Raw genomic sequence first — 20,634 nt, 5'->3', positions numbered from 1 at the left:
TGAGGATAAAGTAGCTAACAAGTACAAGTACAAAAACATTTTAGAATTCCAAGCATTAGTTTTCCAGCACAAAATTAAATGTTACAGAAAAATGTTTGTATGTCAGTAAAGAAAGGAGCAGATTACATAAGAGACACTTTTCTGACAAAAAACACAATGAAGGCTGCTGGGTTTCGCTGCAAAAATAAGAAGCAAGTGTGACAGTCAGAGTCTCCAGAAGAACTGTGGCTGCTTCTGCAAGATGCTCAGTAACACTTACAGCTCATTTCCTTATAAAACTGCACCTGAGACTACTTTTTTTTTTTAAAACAAGGGATCGTCACACCAAATATTGACTTTGTTTCATTTATTACTGTTTACTGCTCTTTATAGGTTTTTTTTAAATGTAGAAACATTTAACTTCATTATTTTTGAAGGTATCTTTGCTCTATAGCATTTCTTTGCATGTGCCTAAGACTTTTGCACAGTACTGTATATAACAATTATATTGACTATTTAGCATCATGCAAACTGCATGCCTACATCATTACAAACTAACCTTAAAAGACATAATTTAGCTGAGAAATAATGTTTATCTGTTGCATAAAATAACAGAATAAAAACATGTTAAGAAAGAATTGGAACGACTTTGCCATCTCATCCACTTTTTTTTTTGGATTTATTTTTACACCATTTTTCTCACAGTTTATAGTCATTGTCATTTCCCACCCACTTGTTAGCACTCTCCTATCACACAACAGCCACCAGGGAGGGTGAAGACTAGCTCGTGACTAGCTCGTGCGTCTGCAGTGACACGTGAAGCCAGCCACTGCATCACTCACAGAGCAAAGTGCTATGTGCCCTCTTCCACATACATGAGCTCACAGATGCCCACGACTGGTTGGTGTCAGTAGTGTTAGTGTAGAGAGCAGGGACTCCAGGCCACGGATGGCTGTGGCACAGGTTTAAAGCAGTGTGTGTAAGATTTAAGAATGCAGCCTGCATGATGCTAAACTAGCACCTATTAGCTTCCCTTACTTATTAGCCTCATAGCTCCAACTAATAAAGAACTTTAGAAGCAACCTGGCTGATCGAGTATAGTTGGGGTAAAGGGGAAAACTGTGTAAATGGTTCACATTGTTATTTTCACGTCATTATATTTCTGAGCACTGCCTAGCACTGTTTTCCATTAGAAATCTAAATAGATCTTTCCAATACTTCAGTATTGATGCTAAAGCAATTGCACACTATTATATCCTTACCTCCTCCTCCTGCTTTTTTACTCTTTTCTTTCTCCCCATCCTGCCCCAGACCAGTCAATGGCCATGTACATCACTGACAGCACATATACACTTACCCAGCCACAGCCGCTAACAGCAAGACCCATCTGTGTGTGAGAAAATCAATCAGGGTCTCATTTTCCCAATTTAATTTGAGTAGGGTGATGAGGGGCCAAATGAAGATCCATTTATCAAGGCTGACAGAGAGCACGAGAGAGAACAGACATGAAGGGAGGAACGAATAAAGAAATGAATGGATGAGAGAAAACCAGAGCACAGGTAGAGGGGAGAGAGAGAGAGAGAGAGAGAGAGAGAGGGAGAGACCCACACAGAAAGACAGAGGTAAGGGAAAACAATTGAGAGCGAGACAGAGAGAGACAGACAGACAGAGAGAGAGAGAGAGCCACACACAGACAGAGAGAGGTAGAGGGAAACAGATGGAGAGAGAGAGGCAGATAGAACGAGATAGAGAGAGAAAGAGAGAGATAAACAAAGAGACAGAGGAAGAGAGAGACAGAGACATCAAGAGGTAAGGGCAAACAATTGAGTGAGACAGATAGAGAGAGAGAGACAGAGAGACAGAGAGGGAGAGAGAGACTTGGTGGTGTATATCTAACCACTATAACCCAGTCATTATGGAAGTGAATATGTCACTGGTCTGAACTGGTTTTCTCTCTCACACACTCACACACACACACACACACACACACACACACACACACACACACACAGCAGTGTGTTTAAGCCGCACTGCTCGGCACTTCCATGCGGTGTCTCTGTTTAGAGCAGCACAGAAGCAAATTTCAGCTTAGCTGCTGTTTTACTGTGACCAAGAACAGTCAAATTGAAAAAGCACAAAATCCACCATGACAACATCAGAACCTGCAGAAAGCAGCTAAAATACAGACCTTGTTCAGAAGCAGGGTGGGAAAGAACACTAACACACCTGTTATAACTTGCAAATGATATACAGTACTGTGCAAGTCTTAGACACCCTATTTTGTTTTTAGTGCAAACTTTGTTATAGATTTTTATTTTATGACTTCTACATTATTGATTCACTACAAAAACATTTTAGAATTCCAAACATTAGTTTTCCAGCACAAAATTAAATGTTACAGAAAAATGTTTGTATGTCAGTAAAGAAAGCAGCAGATTACATAAGAGACACTTTTCTGACAAAAAAACATAATGAAGGCTGCTGGGTTTCGCTGCAAAAATAAGAAGCAAGTGTGACAGTCAGAGTCTCCAGAAGAACTGTGTCTGCTTCTGCAAGATACTCAGTAACACTTACAGCTCATTTCCTTATAAAACTGCACACACTGTACCTGAGACTACTATATATATTTTTTAAAGCGAAGGATCGTCACATCAAATATTGACTTTGTTTCATTTATTACTGTTTACTGCTCTTTATAGTATTTTTTTTACTGTAGAAACATTTAGCTTCATTATTTTTGAAGGTTTCTTTGCTCTACAGCATTTCTTTGGATGTGCCTAAGACTTCTGCACAGTACTGTAGAGAGGTACTAACACTTATCACTTACATTTTTCCTTTGAATCAGTGAACCATTCTGTGTTCCACCCACTAAAAGCCAAACCTGTGCAAACAGATGAGTATCTTAATAAACAGCATAAAAGTAACCACCACTGAGGATTTTACGGCTCGTTCTTCTCTCTTCAATTCCATCAGCGTGTATACACACATTACACTGTCACGGATATTGACCATGTTTAATACAACATGCTTGTAATTGTGTTTAACTATTCTGAGTAAGTAGATGACTAAAGGAATGTTTGTTAGCATTAGCAATAACACTCAGTTGTTTGAAATTGCCAGCTCACTCAAATGAAAATAAGCCATGTTCCTATTTTAACTGCAATAAGGAAAATATCTTCAGTTATTGTCCTGGTGTATAATATGAGTCCTTTAGGTCATCAGGACAGCTTGTGCAGTAAAAATGTGCAGTTCTAGATCAGCTGCTGGCTCGGAAACAAGAACCGGCACCTTACTGGTGAAAACAGGCTTATCGTGTCCACTTTTTCCACAACATTATAGTTCCCAGAGCTCTGTTTACATAATATGTGAATGCTTTAGAGAGATCTGGTCTACACCACAATCAGCTGTACACACGTGCATGCACACGCTTCTTATTACTGGAGGCTTCAGATTTGCAACACACCATCAAGTTCATTTTCCATGAGTTTCAACAAAGATAATTCGAAAAATGCTGAGAGATGTTCGACTGCCAAGATAAAGTGCATGTGCACGTGTGTCCATGCCTGTTCTCCTCTTAGGCCAAGCACACAGCCAAGACTTCATAATAAAAATCACACACTGAATTCCGAACATTATTTCAAGAGATTATGTAGTGCGTCAGGAGTGAGAGTTTTGGTCTTTCCAATGAAAGGCAGCCAACATGCACTCATGTACACACACACACACACACACACACACACACACACACACACACACACACGTGACTGGCTGTCATTAAGTATTAAGGGGATTTGCTTTGCAGCTGACTGGGATTTTTAATATTGATTATGAGCACACAGGATAATTCTGCCTCAGTACTTTTAGCTCTGCATTAGTTGCACATTCTGGCTGCTAACATTCCCCTGAAACTCTTCTGACCACATCTGATAGGCGTGCACACAAAAATAAACTTGTGCTCTTGCACACACACACACACACACACACACACACACACACACATAAGTGTGAAGTGCGAGTGAGAGGGAAGCTGACAGACTGTTGGAAACTGCAGACTGAGAAAACACATCTTCAACTTTCAGGACCAGGAGCATGCATCAGAACCTCTACGTGAATGTGTGTGTGTGTGAGTGTATGTGTGTGTTTGTACGTGTATGGCTCATAGACTCCTACTTTGTGTGTTTAACAATATCAGTACAATTCTTCATCCACTGAGGCCTAAGCTGAAAGGAATTTATAACTCTTAAGCAACATTTTATAATTTATGATGCTTTTATGTAACTCTCTCTCTCTCTTTCACACACACACAGACACACTCTCTCTTTCTGTTTATCCATTTTCATTTTGTATTTACATCATTATTTGTTATCCATTTAATTCATTAACCTTGCAGGGCCCAGGCACACATTCCTCACTCTTGTAACTACATACATGTCATATTAGTTTACTGGAGTTTCTGATTAATAAGCTTGAAGATGAATAACTGGATAATAAACCTGGGGTTTAACAGATTAACAATACAGAATATTAAGAAATACATTTACTGCAAGTTTAACATTATGCTTTTTTACTCATCTTGTTGTTACTAAAGGCTAAATGGTTTAGCTGTATCCTGTCTATACTAGTTTGTCTGATTTGATTATTCCATAACCATAAGCTTTATAATTTACATATCGCTCTGCACACAAGCTAGATGTCATGTTTTTCCTCATAGTTTTCAAATCTTCATTTGTCAATATTTTTAACTCCGAATTGTATGTTAATCTTTACCAAATATATTAATTTAAAATAACTAATTTTTAATACAGATATGCATAAAAATAGCTTGTGGTCAGTCAGGACCGGCAGGATGTCAGTGTCTAACGTCCCCAGCTTCTAGTTAACACAAGTGCTCTTTAATATGCTTACACTAATTTGAATTTCAGAACAACTGAAACTAAGGGAATATGAAAATCAACAATAATTTGAATTCTGAAATGGAATACAGAAGAAAAAACAAGGGCCAGTATGTGAACAGAGGGTGAAATGCGTCGACCTTCATCCTGATGCCAGCTATAGATTTAAACGAGGGCTTTTATTGATAGACACAAGGACCCCATAAATTATTTAGATACAATTTGCTATAAATACCTCTTATAATGGCTCATAATGCCTTCACCAGGGTTATACACATTTACAACTAAAAGCGGCATGACAAGCCATTGTGCATTCTGCCTTATTAATAGTAAATCCTTTTCCATCCCCATGTAATAAAGGAGATGGAAAAAGCTCACCCTAATTACAAAGCATTTACTATTAATAAAACCATTCATTTGGAGGAAAGGCTATAATCTTGAGCAGCACAGGAAATGTCGGAAAAAAATGAATTCAGTAACGTAGAACGTCCATCTTTACTACTAAATGAAAATAGCCATTTTACCAATTTGTGGCAAAACCCATAATATGGGATTCATTACTATTAAAGACAGTTTGAAGGAATTTATCACACATTATGACTGTCACAGTGTTCAGTTTGTATATTATCATAAATAAAACATAGTGATAATAAATAGGCCAAATAGACTGAAAGAATAGATTATTTATAGCAATGATAAAAATTTATGTTAGTGAATACAATATGAGAGAAGATTTCCCATGGCTGGTCTGCATATTTAATGCAGAGATTTCAGAAGGTTAATACTTATGTTTTTCATCAGCATGGCTGAACATGTGGAAACTATGAACACAAATACGCCCACATGCGTCCCAGGCCAACTCCGAGTGTTTTCTGAGTGATCAGAGTGATCAAGACACATTTGACTTCACACCTCACTGTGCATTTGTGATTGGATAACCCGAGATGGATGAATAATTGTGAACAGGGCTTTATATGTATCCTTGGCGTTATGCCCAACTCTAACAGTTGCCTAAAACAGAGGTGTGTCTCTTCTGATGCTGAAGGGGTTGTATTAATTCCAGCAAATTTTCTAACTATTTCATGTAACTACATCAGCCTGCAACACACACACACACACACATAAATCTGTTTCTGACTTGTTTAGTCAGATTTTTCACTCTTAACTACATGTAAGTTTATTAATAGGTAGGTAGGTCATAGGTAATTTTAATAATCTAAATGTGCCACCCAGAAATTTGAGTTAAGCACCTGCATAATTCATCGCTGAATACTGAGAACTTTCCCCATGTAAATACTGACGTAACATTTGAACTTAATTTGCTGACTTTGAATATGGCCCACAGTCATTGGACGAAATGGAAGAACAGGAAAATTAACAGGAAAATTAGTGAAACTAGCTGCGTCCTTAGCTGCCAGGACTGCTGCTGTTATTAAGGTGAGGAAAGGACATAACCAAATATTAGAAAAGAAATGACATGTGGCTAATTTTTTGGCTGGTGAACTTGGATGTTACATGTTTATAAATTAGCAGACAGAGTAGCTGTCCAACAGGAACACGGTTAGTTGTACAGTATTCATTAGTCATATTTTTCATCATGTTTGGATAACCTCTTTAGAGAAAAGTAATATTCTATAAACATTAGTTTAAAGAAAAGGGAAAGCATTTGTGGAGAATACTCATGCATATCAATCTAAACTCGTTACAGTATTAAGTTGAACTTGGTCACCGAATGTGATGATTCAGTACTTCAGTGCTATTACAACAGCAAGACTGAAAGAATAAACAAGAAGCAGAAAAAAATGACCAATCAACCAATACAATTATTTGTATTACCAATGATCTGACTCTTCCTCAAACTCTTCCTCTCTGGGAACAGAAAATGAAAAACTCAAGGGTTAAAAGTGGACAGAGATCTCTGTGCTTTGCGTCTTTAACGTGAGACCATGGTGCTGTGAACTTCACAAAATGGTGCCACTTCACTATAATGTGTCATGTTAGGAATAGCACTGGTCTTCATCCCTCTCTCTTTCTCTCTCTATGTCTCTTTCTGTCTCTCTCTGAGTCTCTATGTCTCTGCTTTTCTAACTCTCCCTGTCTGTGTGTCTCTCTTTCTCTCTGTCTACCCGTGTCTCTTTCTCTCTGTGTGTGTGTCTCTCTCTCTCTGTGTCTCTCTCTCTCTCTCTATGTCTCTGTCTCTTTCTCTCTCTGTCTCACTATGTCTTTCTCTCTCTGAGTCTCTATGTCTCTGCTTTTCTAACTCTCCCTGTCTCTGTGTATCTCTCTTTCTCTCTGTCTATGTGTCTCTAGGTCTCTGCTTTTCTAACTCTCCCTGTCTCTGTGTATCTCTCTTTCTCTCTGTCTATGTGTCTCTAGGTCTCTGCTTTTCTAACTCTCCCTGTCTCTGTGTATCTCTCTTTCTCTCTGTCTATGTGTCTCTTTCTCTCTGAGTCTCTAGGTCTCTGCTTTTCTAACTCTCCCTGTCTGTGTCTCTCTTTCTCTCTGTCTGTCTATGTGTCTCTTTCTCTCTGAGTCTCTAGGTCTCTGCTTTTCTAACTCTCCCTGTCTCTGTGTGTCTCTCTTTCTCTCTGTCTGTCTATGTGTCTCTTTCTCTCTGTGTCTCTATGTCCCTGGCCACATTTTCACAGCACAGCATGCAAACAGCACAGCACACATGATCTATGTTGGCCTTGTTTCAAATCTACATTCTGCTTCGCTAAATTACTTTGCAAATCTCCTGATATGGTTCAAATGTGCTGGCATTTAAGAGAAGGAGCACAAGGCAGCTGTGATTGGAAAATGGAGGAAAGCTGTGGAGAAACACATGAAGCTCATACAGGAGCCTGATGTGTTCCTCAAATGAAAAAGAGCTGAAGCTGCTCTTTTGAAAAGTCATATATACACGTATCAATAAACATATAAATAAAACCTGACTTCTTTTAAAACATTTTGAAACAGCAGTGGATAACAGTGTCTGTTGCTTGTACAGTATATTCAAGCTGACCAATGAACTTTCACATGAAATCCCATCTTGCAAATTGCTACAGCTATTTCCATTGCATGATGAGTGAAATATAGATAGTGTGAATGTGTGTCAAAGATCACTGTCAACTTACTTCCCCCAAGTTTGACACTGAAACCTGCTGACTTGCTCATGTCAGGAAAGCTGTGTTGGTATGTGGCAGGAAAACCTTCACAAATATGGACAAGGTTTAATGATAGGTACAGATCTGATATGAGGAAGCTGCAAAGTCTACAATGGCACAAAGTGGGACAACAATAGCAAAGCCCTCTGCCATTTTTCTCCTTCTCTCTCAGAGGGGAGATTTCCTGTGCTTTTGCAGAATAATCAAAAACATTCGCATCCCCCACTTCCTCTCTTGCTCACCCAAGGAAACCCAGCCCTGCCTCCACATTTCTCTTGCTCACATACTGCACCATGATTTTATGCCCTATTTGTTGCTTAGAGTAATGTGATAGAAGGCAGGATGGGAAATGCTGACTTTAGCGGAGAAGAAGTTCAAAATGTGATTTTGTTACTGAATCTGTTACTGAATCCTCGAACTTTAACCCCAAACCCTTTCCTCAGTATTGGCCGGTCTTTTATTAGTTCCTGTTGTTACTGAGTTATTGGCTTTAATATGACTGACTAAAGATTAAGTTGAAAGAGTTAAGAAATTAATTGGGAGCCCACTCCCTTTAGTTTACTTCATGAAGGAGGAAAGATTCAAGACGTAATCTCTCTTTTATATAAACATTACGAAAAGAGATGACAAACACACGGCTGTGGTGCGTGAACACAAAATTGCGAATGGATGCAACGAGGAAAGAAAACAAATATAGGAAGAGACTATGCAAAAACGAAGGCTGGAAAATAGAAGCATGGCATAAAAGAGACAGAATGAAGTGGCAGAATGAGCGAGAGGAAGGAAGAGTAGAAGAGAGTTAGTGTTCTTGCTTAATCACGCGCTGGTCACACTTCCTCTTTTTAGCCCACTCATTTCCTGTTCTTATTGTATAGGTGTGAAAACTCAGAATATAAGGTGTTCACACTTAACACACAAACATACACACCACACATACACTCACAAAACAACTCACTAATGCTAATTAGTCTGAGTGAACAATTTAATATTGATTTTCAAACCGAACCTTGATTAGAGGTTTTATTTTATTAAAAAAAAAAAATTCTTTTGCAAAACCCTGGACACACACATACGCACACACACAATAAGGGCTGCACGTCTTAGACTTGTGAAAGGTGTCAGAGGCTTGATGGCATCTGAGTGCCAAAGACTAAAGAACAGCACTGCCATCTTGCCTACTAAGCACTTCAAAATCTCCAGTCCTACAATGCACAAATAGGAATAGTGGTCCAAGATGAAGTGCACATGCACATCCTGTTTCAAACCTGTTTCATAACATTAAATGAGACGCAATAAGCAAATGGAGTTCCTTTTATTTCAACAGCAGATTTCCACTTTGCTGTAGCTAAAAAAAAAAGACATTAGTGTTCACTATTTCAACAAAGAGCAAAAAAAGAGAGAAAGCTTTAAACATTTTCACATTAAAAGCCTATTTCTGTAGCTGACTGATCAAGATCTTAGGAAAAGTCTTTATTAGTGTTGTTAATGTAGAAGAACATGACCCCTAAATATCTCTATGTTCTCATAGTTTTATACCATGCAACTACGTCCTTGTGTAATGCCAGTCATCAAAATCACTCAGGTTACACAAAGCCTAGACATTATGCAGTATGTGTTGCAGAGTAAAAACTGACTCAGCCACTGGCGAGGTCATGCTACAGCTTTAGAACAGCTTGGCTTCATTTATATCAGGAGCATTTTCAGTGCTGAACATTGAGGTTTCTTTGCTCCAGACCTAGGAGATTCATTTCCATACTAATTACACTCACAGAGCACTTTATTAGGAACACCTGCTAATTACACCTGTACATTCACGGAATTATCTAATCAGCCAATCATGTGGCAGAAGTGCAACGCATAAAAGCACGCAGATACGGGCCAGCAGCTTCAGCTAATGTTGAAATCAACCATCAGAATGGGGAAAAAAAATCTGATCTCAGCGATTGTGACCGTTTCATGATCTTCTATAACCGCCGACCTCCTGGGACTTTCACACACAACAGTCTCTACTCAGAATGGTGCAATAAAGAAAAAAACATCCAGTGAGCAGCAGTTTTGCGGACAGAAACGTCTTGTCAGCCAACAGCAGAAAGCTGAGGCTGCAGCAGTCACAGGCTCACCAAAACTGGACAGTTGAAAACTGGAAAAACTTAGTCTGGTCTGATGAATCGCGATTTCTGCTGAGGCACACAGATGGTAAGGTCAGAATATGGCACCAACAGCATGAATCCATGGACCCAACCTGGGTTGGTTCAACAGTCCAGGCTGGTGGAGGTGGTGTAATGGTGTGGGGAATGTTTTCTTGGCATATTTTGGGCCCGTTAATACCAATCAATCATCGCTTGTATGCCACAGCCTATTTGAGCATTGTTGCTAATCATGTGCATCCCTTCATGGTCACAATTTACCCATCTTCTAATGGCTATTTCTAGCATGATAATGCACCCTGTCACAATGTCACAAAGCAAAACATGACAATGAGTTCAGTGTTCTTCAGTGGCCTTCTCACCAGATCTGAATCCAGTAGAACACCTTTGGGATGTGGTAGAACAGGAGATTCACAGCATGAAAGTGCACCTGAAAAATCTGCAGGAACTGCGTGATGCAATCATGTCAACATGGACCAGACTCTCAAAGGAATGTTTCCAACGTCTTGTGGAATCCATGCCATGAAGAATTGAAGCTGTTTTGAGAGCGAAGGTTTACCCAGTATTAGTATAGTGCTCCTAATAATGTGCTCAGTGAGTGTAGAGTCGAGCTCACCTTTTGAACTATTAACATGAAAGTTATAAACATTTTGTTTTATAATTTCTTTTGATTGCTCTGAATGCGTCTCGTTCTTAGCATTCCACACTAACAGATCCTTTAATTTACTCACACAGCTGATGAAGGATTTTTGTCCGAAATTTGTGTTTATTGGTTAAAATCAGGTTAATATTAAGATTTTTGGGTTTAAATCACTGCAATATCGAGAACAACCACAGTTCTGAATGCAGTAACCACATAAACAATGACTGCAGCATCTCAGATTAAAGGGGTTTTCGTGGTACATAAATATGATTTTACAAAAATATGAATTTACAAAAATATGAACAATTTTTAATTATGAACTCACAACACTTCCAGAGAACAGCATTAAGCAGCAAACAAACCCCCTTTAATGTCTTCTGTTCATCTGTATTGGCTTCCTCTCTAAATTTTATTTCAAGATCTTTGTCTTATAACAGGTTTTGGTTTATAAGTTGACCCCTTAGGCATACAATTCCTCTGTTCTGTGCACACAAGCACTGTGTCTTTGAAGTTTATTCTTTTTCATATTCATACATAATGAGCTAAAGAGCTTCTGGGCGAAAACATATAATTTGCCATGATTGCCATTTTCCACTTTGTTTAACACTACTTTTGTGAGGGAATTGGTCCCTGGACACTGTGAGGATACAGCTCTCTCTCTTTTAACATTGGACAAGAAGACTGAATTCATACATCACCAAGCATACAGCAGGGTGCTAGGGGGCGCTAATCACTCAGAAAGGGATTTATACACAGAGAAACAGTTCATTTGAAGTCGCTCCTGGACCCCTGATTGCGGATCAATGGGGCATCATCAGGCTTTGAACCTTGATTCTTGATAACAGGGTGAAATCTTAGACAGCCTGGTCATTTGAGAGCTTCTGGAAAGTGTCCTTCACCTTTACTTTACATTTTCTGGTTGAGAGTGTAGTGTCTCAACCAGATGATGAGTTTGGTCATGCTATTGACTTGTTCTAAAATGATCATAAAGTACTGTCTATTTCAGTTGCAAGAAACTGAAACTCACATCTTTAACTATTATCAGTATCTGCTTAATTCTTGACCAGATTATATATGAAAAAAACATATGAGCTGAGAACTACAGAAGAGAAGAGATCTTCTCATTATTGCTTTGAAAGAGTCATGTGGTTTCACATGAAGTGTGCAAAATGCCACAGCTGTGGACACGTGCACATGGACGCACACGCACAAACACGCTCGCACACACGCACACACACACACACACGGCTTGTCACCTTCAGCATTTACGTCGCTACATTAATGGCACACAGGATTAATCCTGAAAGAGTCATAATTAAACAGGAGGTGTTATGAGGATGCTGTTAATTCCCTCACTTTATAAACCCACTTCATTATCATCAAACCACACCACCACTAATCCCACAACACCTTGGTATATTGCAACTTCCCCATAAAGAACAGTCCTATCTCACATGTCCAGCCATAACTCACACGCCTATACTGTACGCATAATTGACAGGCAGAAAACACAGGCAGAAAGACAGAGCTAAGATTAATAGACTGTTTATATACGCTGCATACACAAGGGCAGCACAGACCACAGAAACATCATAAAACCTCACACCTGAGAATGCAAACAAATGGGGGTGGGGGGTCAGTTCTAGAGGCAAGTGCACAAACACACACACACATGCACACACACACGGACAGAAATAAGAGCACACTGGTAGTGTGAACATGGGGGGGAGGTCAGGTCAGCCATCCGTTGCCTTCCTTTCCAAATATGCAGCCTGCGTCACCAAAGCCGTGTGTGTGTTCCTGTTGCCTGTTGTGTGGATGTGTGTGTGTGTGTGTGTGTGGCGCGCGAGAGGAGATATAGAAAGGACCATTATACGTTCCATAATGTGGGACAGAAAAAAAATGTAGAGACGCACATGAAAGCGTATGCACATTCAGCTTTACCCACCAGAGGTACAGACGAGCGACAAATTAAAGGAATTAAGGGGAAAAAAAACGCTAGCTCTGTTAAACTGTGGAGGCATTTTGCTGTCGCTTTTTGAGTACATTTGTCCCCTTAGAGGTAAATGTCACTGCAAATCAGTTACTCTGTGTGATTACCTTTATTCTGGGATGAAATGGTTCTATCCTGGTCTCTTCCAGGATGATTCAGCCCCATCCACAGGGCATGAGAGCTCACTAAATGGTTTGATTAGTATGAAAATGATGTATAGTGCGTATAAAAAGTCTACACACTCCGGTTAAAATGGCAGGTTCTTGTGATGTTAAAAAATGAAACCAAAATAAAATCAGATAAAATCTTTTTCCACCTTTAATGTCATTTAGCAATCAACAAGTAGAAAACAAATAAAAACATTTTGGGGGAAAAAAAAGGAAAAATTTACACATGGTTGCACAAGTGTGCACACCTTTTTTATACTGCAGCATTGCTCAGACTGTGCTCAGATGTCACCAATCACATTCAAACTCATGCTCAAAAGTAATTATCATACACCTATCATCAATGAAAGATCAACTCTTTCTGTAGGAATTTCTTGACATCTTTTTGGTTTCATCTGACTGCTGAAGCCACGATCCATGAAGAGTTTACGAATCATGTACAAGATCTCACTGTTGAAAGGTATCAACCAGGAAGGGGGTATAAAAGAATCTCCAAAGCATTAGCTGTACCATGGAACACTATGAAGGCCGTCATCAACAAGTGGAGAAAATGGAGAACCACAGTGACATCACCAAGAACAGGGCGTCCCTCCAAAATTGACAAAAGAACAAAAAGAAAACTCATCAGAGAGGCTACCAAGAAACCTACAGCAACATTAAAGGTGCTCAGGAAATATCTGGCAAATACTGGTCACTCCCTGCGTGTGACAGTCTCTCGTATTCTTCACATGTCTGGGCTATGGGGTAAACTAGCTAGACAGAACCCCTTTGTAACAAAAAAAAAAAAAAAACCTTCCAAGCCCACCTGAATCACCCCAAACCATATGGCAAAATGTGTTATGGTCTGATGAGACCAAGGTAGAACTTTCTGAGCATAATTCTAAAAGATAAGGCTCTAGTCAATATAAAGGGAGTCATGGATAGTGACTCAAGGTAGACACCCAAAGCATAAATCCAAGTCAACAAAGAAATGCTTCAGAAGAAAGAAGAGCGTTTTGGAATGGCCCAGGCAGAGCCCACATCTAAATCCTACAGAAAACCCGGGGAATGACTTTAAGAGGGCTGTGTGCAGGAGATACCTCGCTATTTGACAGATATGGAGGATTTTTGCTAGAAAGTGTGGAATAAAATTGCCAAATCAAAAAAAAAAAAAAAACCCTGCGTGCTGTATTACAAGCAAAATGTGCTTTCATAAAGTATTAGTTAAGGGGTGTGCAAACTTATGCAACCAGGTTAAGTTTTTTCCTTGTCTTTTATTTCCTGAAAGGGTTCTATTTATTTTTTACTTGAATTTTGTGGGTTGCTCTAAATCACATTAAAGGTGGAAAAAGATTTGACATGATTCATCTGGTTTCATTTTTTTATATCACAAATACCTGCAATTTTAACAGGGTGTGTAGACTTTTTATATCCACTGTATATCATATGCTATAACACTTCTGGAGCCATGTATTACACAGCGCTCTCTACTACAATCATGAACACACCAACATCATTATCAATATCATTTGGAAGAATGGTGTTCATCCTGTGTAGACTGTTAGAGTCTGTGCCATGACACACTGAGGCTGTCCTGCAGCTTGTGGTAGACCAACACCTTACTAACACACTTTATGTTGTTTTTTCACTTACTCTGTCACCCGCCTGTATTATCCAGTTGTTCCACAGAGACATGTGTTGAGTATGAATCACGATGCAGCACACCATCAGCTTTCCACACCCATATGCTCATGCATATAAACACTGAGCACTTTGGGACTAAAGCTTTCAGTCACTGCACTACATATTTTATGCTTCCCTTTCTTTAAGTAATTCAACTCATCAGCTACTCATCAGCTACTCATCAGCATGTGTTTTTTAATGTAGAGATGGGATTGAAAGCCACGTGGTTAAAGCTGGTTTGAGTGCACCTACTATAAAAAAAAACCCTCACAAAAATCCTTTCACATCTTAAAAAGGTTGCTTAGTGTTATGCCATGGATTCAGCTTGCTATCTGTATAACAGCAACCATTTCTTTACCATGGATATTTTTACATGGACCAACCAGCATGTTTGTCAGCTATGAAGCTACTTCAGTTGGTGTAGAAAATTTCAGTCCATGGAGAGCAAAACTTCTTTTGTATCTCAAGAATTTTGGAGGATTTTTAAACTACAAGTGACCAAAGAGCAATCCATAGCAAACCCACATTAGCAGCTCTGATGCTGATATACACTATATGGCCAAAAATACGTGGACACCTTACCATAACACCCATATGTGAGTTTTCTCCAAACTGTTTCCATAAAGTTGGAAGCACAGAATTGTCTAGAATGTCTTTGTATCCTGTAACATTAAGATTTCCTTTCACTGGAACCCTGTTCCAGCATGACAAAGCGAGATCCATGAATACACGGTTTGCCAAGGTTGTAGTGGAAGAACTTGGGTGGCCTGCACAGAGCCCTGACCTCAACCCCAATGAACAACTTTGAGATGAACTGGAACACCAACTTCATGCCAAGCCTTCCTGGCAGACATTAGTGCCCAACTTGTTGTGCTCTTCCAAAATCTAGTGCTCTTTTGGCCCTTCCAAAATCTAGTGGAAAGCCTCCTCAGAAGAGTGGAGGCTTTTATAACTGCAAAGGGGAACAACTCAATATTAATGGCCATGGTTTTGGAATGGAATGTTCAAAAATCAGGTATCCACGTACTTTTGGCCACATAGAGTAACACCGGAAATGTAAATGATAACTAAATAAAGAAATGCTTTCTTTTCTCAATGAAGAAAACAGTTTGACTCATCACTTCACAGACTGGGCAAGTGCTTGATTGATCAAAACCGCCACAGTCACACAAATGGTTTCTATCCACTGAGCAGAAACAAACCCTCTTTTGAAACCAAACTTCCATGGTCCTTTAGTACAACAAAAACAAAAGCCTACTTGAACCCACACTGACAGTTTGTGGCAAGCTTCAAAAATATTTTGATAAAATTATGAGATTATGTGCTGAAACTGATTACACTCCACAATACATTTACATTTACATTTATGGCATTTGGCAGACGCCCTTATCCAGAGCGACTTACAATAGTGCTTTGAAGTCTATCAAAAATACATTCTGACATACACAATACAATACACAATATTAATACAATACACAATTTTGCACGTCACCAGCAATCACAGCCAACCTGCCTACCAGCATGTTTTTAAGGAGGTAGGAGGAAACCAAAGAACCTGGACAAAACCCCTATAAACACTGGGAGAACATATGAAACTGTGAGACAGTAACCTGAGTTTAGGATGGATCCAGGACCCTGGTGGCAGCAAGGCTACCCACTGCACCACTTTGCCCTCTGCGATAATACAGATTGCAGAAAAGATTCATTATAGTGGCATTTTAACTCTTAAAACTTGATTGACATATGGATCTCTCCATGAATAATACAGGATTGAAAACTGTTTAGCCTTCAGGTCTTCATGAACAGAGTGGAATAAAAATCTTATAATTTAGCCTCTTAAAAACAGGAATGGAGTCTAAGACTTTAATGCCGAGTGAAATTATGCAAATGACACTCATATCTGATGTCTTCTTGGAAACTAATCAACAAGATATTATGTTTATTTCTGTACCTGCATGTAGGACAAGTGTAACTACAAATGCAGAAGGCAAAAAAAACTTTACATCTAAAACTCAATAAAAGAGTCAAAAATAAATGCAAACCAAATTTAACCAAATATTTGCTTATAAACTGAAAAAAAATAGTTGGTGCGTTACTAAACGTTAACCTGTCAAAAAAAAAAACAAAAAAAAACATCTAGAACCACTAGAGCCTGTAGAACTGCATGCAGTCAAATCAGACTATAAAAGCATCTAATAGGGATGCAAAGTTACAGTACATGCAAATTCCAGGAAGCTGCAAGGCAAAAAATAAAAAAAGTGCCTATAAGTAAGACAGATGAGAAAATTCAAATTCATGGAGTTCTCCTGAGGGACAAAGAGGATTATGATGGATGAGGGTTGTAAACGCGTCAAAAGAGTGAGAGTGAGAGAGACAGTGAGAAAAAGAGTGAGTTAGTGACAGACACATTTAGGCTGTGTTCAAATCTGATTTCTTAGGCACAGCTAATTTGAAAAGGAAGGATTTTCTGCAGTTGGAAAGGGAAGAAAGGACGTGAAATCGGACTTTTTCCAATCCGCAAGCCACATCTTATGTGGTTTCAAATCCCATTAAAATCAGATGTCATGTGTTTACTTTGTCATTCAGTGTGTGACGTTTCTTGACGTAAGAAATTTGCAAAAAGAACAACACAGACGAAAATCAGCATAAAGTTAGGTCAGGGCGGAGAGAACCTGGGCATGGAGCAATGAAGCGGTGATCTTTTTCATTTCTTTGTTTGAAATATGTCTGTGCCAAATGCACTCAGAACCGTCACTGGACTTAAAATTGTTTAAGTCACTGGACATTGCTCTTATGTAAAACATATGCACTCTAATAGTAAATGTAACATTATCTGTATCTGTTTAGTGCTCCAAATATCTGTATCTGTATTTGAAGTTGAGCTGGAAGTGGACATGACCTAGACCAGACACTGCAACCATGCTGAAATTCTACAGTTCCTCAGCCTCAGCTGCATCAATCTAGTTCATAACTGGTCTCAATCAGATGAGGCCTGCCCACACTTCTGTCAAGCTTTTTAGGTAATATGACTGAGGAAGCTAGTGAACTATTGATTGTAGTTGATGAACAATAATCACCTAATAATAGTTTATCGGATTTACTTTAGGTTTTGGCTTTGTTACATTCCAGGAAGATCAGAAAAGCTAAAGAATTCAGTACTCCAGTGGGTCACAGTGCTGCTGCTAGTCAAAATGGGGTCCTTTAAGTGGCATCTAATGGCAGTATGTCTTTCTGGTAAAAACTTTTCATTGAATAAAGAAGAATGATGAAAAATGTGTGCAATGAAATTATGAGTTCATTATTTAAAAAAAAAAAAAAACTAATTACATGTACTTTTGGCAACCCCAACAGATATCCTGTCCTTTGCACGGTGCAACAATTTGCTTGTGTGGCTTGTGGTTTGTTTCTTGTGGGCGTGGAGCGAGTGCTACTGCTGCTGCCTGTGGGCATGTACCGCTCGTCCAGCTCTGCTGAAAAAGAGTAATGGCCAAATTGTTGCCTATTGCACACAATTTACTACAGTGTACAATTTATTTGTCTTTAAAAATGTATTTAAATTGAATTATAATCGTTTAATAAAGTGAAAAAGTGTCAAACGTAGGTTGTTTGATGTACTTTATGTGCCATTATTTGTATTAGCTATTAGCAGGACAAACTAACTGTACTAACTACAAGCAATCTCCAAACACACCAATGATCTCTGCTATTTTCTTCAAAGCTTTGTTTTTCTTTGTAATGTCTCTATACACATTTAATGAGACGTCATATATGACAGGATACGATCAAAACGTTATTTTCCTCACATTTCAACAGTTTTAATTCCTTTTTTTTTTTTTTTTTTTTTTTTTTTTTTTTTTTTTTTTTTTTTGAGTCAAGCAGTACATAGGAACTAAAAGCAGGTAGGAACTAAAGTTGTGACAGAGAAAACTGAAAAAATATTGCGCCACATGATTGGTCCGAGGAAACATTCGAGCCAATCTTTTGGATCTGTCGCTTTACCGCGTCATACCTAAATTGCATGAAGTTGAGAAAACCTCAACTTGCACATGTCTTGTTGCACTGAAACTGCAGCTGCGTGTTGTGTGAGTACACAGAAAATGAATGGTCACCTGTCGCGTTGTCACTCACTAGTGTGAACGCACCTTGAGACGTGTAGAGCGGCAACTCCTTATAGGCAGTGTTTAGGTCAAGCTAATGGAGTAAACCACTGATGCAAGATAAGTAAGAAAGAAAGAAAGAAAAAAAGAAAGGTGCACCTCCTATTCATATCTGTATTTTTATCTGTTTCGAACACATTTCCTGTTTCTGAACGTATTTGTATTCATGTTACATTCTTGCACAGTATAATCCCCATGTTGGCATTTAGCTATTTATAGTCCACACACTTGCATGTGGAAGCTCAGCTTAAAAGAAAAAAAAAAAAAAAAATCACATTTCTCTGCTGTCTAAAACAATACCACATATTTTCTATTGTCTTAAGATCAAGGCAAGTGAAATGCTGAGGATCTCTAGTTATTATCACTTATCACAGTTACACACAGACAAAAATCCTATGTTGCCCCTAGCAACAGAACAGCTCTCCTCTACGCAGATGTACATACATCACCACTGTGTGATCATCTCTCAAGAGTCCACTTCTACCCCGTGACCCAAAGCTGCTCTGTGCAAAGTCTAACCAAACACCTCATTTTCTCACATTTGAATGAATCAAAGTGTTGTGGCATGAGAGGAACAACTGCCAACTGCCTGAAAATGTTGGCCCTTTAATCTGTGCCATTATACAACTTGCTGCAACTTAAAAACCTTTTCTCCTTAGCAACAAATCTTTTACGTCAATGATGTGCTGCGCTGATAAATGGGTTTTTCCATAGCTGCTTCCCATTGTGGGCAAATATTTCTAACAGAGTCATTCTTCTGGGCTTCTGCTTTCCATAATGTGAGAATTAACCTTCAGGACCGAGATACTATTCCTTACCTTTAGCTCACTACACTGCCAAAATGTCTCTTGACACTAAAAAGTAAATAGGAAGTCATTTGAGATGCAGCCAAAGATCCACATGAGCAAAGTGTTCACTGCACACTGTTTAACAAACGCTGTGCATCTATCTAGCTGATGTATCCAAACAGATCCTGAAGAGCTTTAGATGAATTTATAACTAGACCTAGCTGTTTTAAGATTACAGAAGCATTAAAGTGATGAAACCAGACGTTTATGTAGTTTCATACACACACACACACACACACCTACCTATGCAGCAAGACTCAAACTTTGCCAGGCCCCTTCACAAGATCTAATCTACTGCATGTAATTCAATCAGCACACAAGTGTGTGTGAAAGTCAGTGGCTTTGCTGATGATGTAGAACACACTGCTGTATGAATGCATTTTCCTCAACATACTTGTTGGTGTAATTATTACTAGGCTACCATGGACCTGAACAAGCAAAACAATTTTACGCACACCTCATGCGGTGTATATGAAAGCAATAGTCACAAATCCTGCACTCAAACACTTCCTGTAGTTGTTGATCAATGTGTGTGTGGAGGCTTTGTAGTGGCTTCACTTCTCTAAGCAGTATCATCTCTGCTGCACGTATTCAGCACGTATTCAGCTGATTTTTGAGACCGTACCACGTGCCTGAATACTGCACTGTTACTTCATGCTACATTTTCACACTACAAAGATAATTTCCTTCAGGAAAATGGCTGCCAAAGTAAACCATGAAGGTTAGCGGTTTTATATCTGATTAGTGCATGGAAGGATCACAACTAGGTGATTTCACTATTTAAAATTGCGTTAATGACTAAGTAGTCTTACAAACCAGACTTTTAGCTTTCACTGAAACTTTTTCTTCACTGTATTTGCCCAAGAACCGCCTAATTTCACAGAAAAGTGCCAAGTGACTGACATTGCAGACGACTAAGCATTAACATTTTCCTGGAGCTCGTTGGCAAACACGCGAGATAATCTTGTTTACTCATGGCTAAAAGCTTCAAACTAAACAC

At 38.9% G+C, this 20,634-nt stretch overlaps 1 protein-coding gene across 1 annotated transcript in view; it reads right to left on the bottom strand.

The window, feature by feature from the left end:
• arrb2b (arrestin, beta 2b) overlaps positions 1-20,634 on the bottom strand; it is a 50,542-nt gene that overhangs the window by 20,072 nt on the left and 9,836 nt on the right. The window lies entirely within an intron of this gene.

This window comes from Pangasianodon hypophthalmus, chromosome 4, assembly GCF_027358585.1.
Source record: "Pangasianodon hypophthalmus isolate fPanHyp1 chromosome 4, fPanHyp1.pri, whole genome shotgun sequence".
Classification (NCBI taxonomy): Eukaryota; Metazoa; Chordata; class Actinopteri; order Siluriformes; family Pangasiidae; genus Pangasianodon; species Pangasianodon hypophthalmus.
This window is presented reverse-complemented; position numbering and strand designations above follow the sequence as displayed.